The following is a 351-nucleotide window of genomic DNA, read 5'->3' on the forward strand; positions in this document are numbered from 1 at the left end:
CGCGGACACCCTTGACGATTTAAAGCACGTCGTGCACCGGCTGCTTCGCCTTGAGGACTACCGCTCTCTGTCGGAGCGACTCCTAGCCGTGGAGCAGGCGAATGCATGGCTGCAGGCAACGGTGGAGCACTTGGCTCCATTGGAAATGGAGGTTGTTGTACTCCGTGCTCAGAACCAGTTGCTGATCAACTTCTGGGTGGCCAAGGGCCCGTGGTATCCGCTCCGACGCCAACACTTCTGCGCTCACTTGCGCCGGATCCCGGTACAGCTTGAGCAAGCCTACGTAAAACACCGGTGCGCATCCGTTTTGGAAGGTTCAGCGTATACGCTAGGCCCCGCTTGGCCACAACC

The sequence above is a fragment of the Plasmopara halstedii genome (genome assembly GCF_900000015.1).
Source record: "Plasmopara halstedii genome assembly, contig: Scaffold_2061, whole genome shotgun sequence".
NCBI lineage: Eukaryota > Oomycota > Peronosporomycetes > Peronosporales > Peronosporaceae > Plasmopara > Plasmopara halstedii.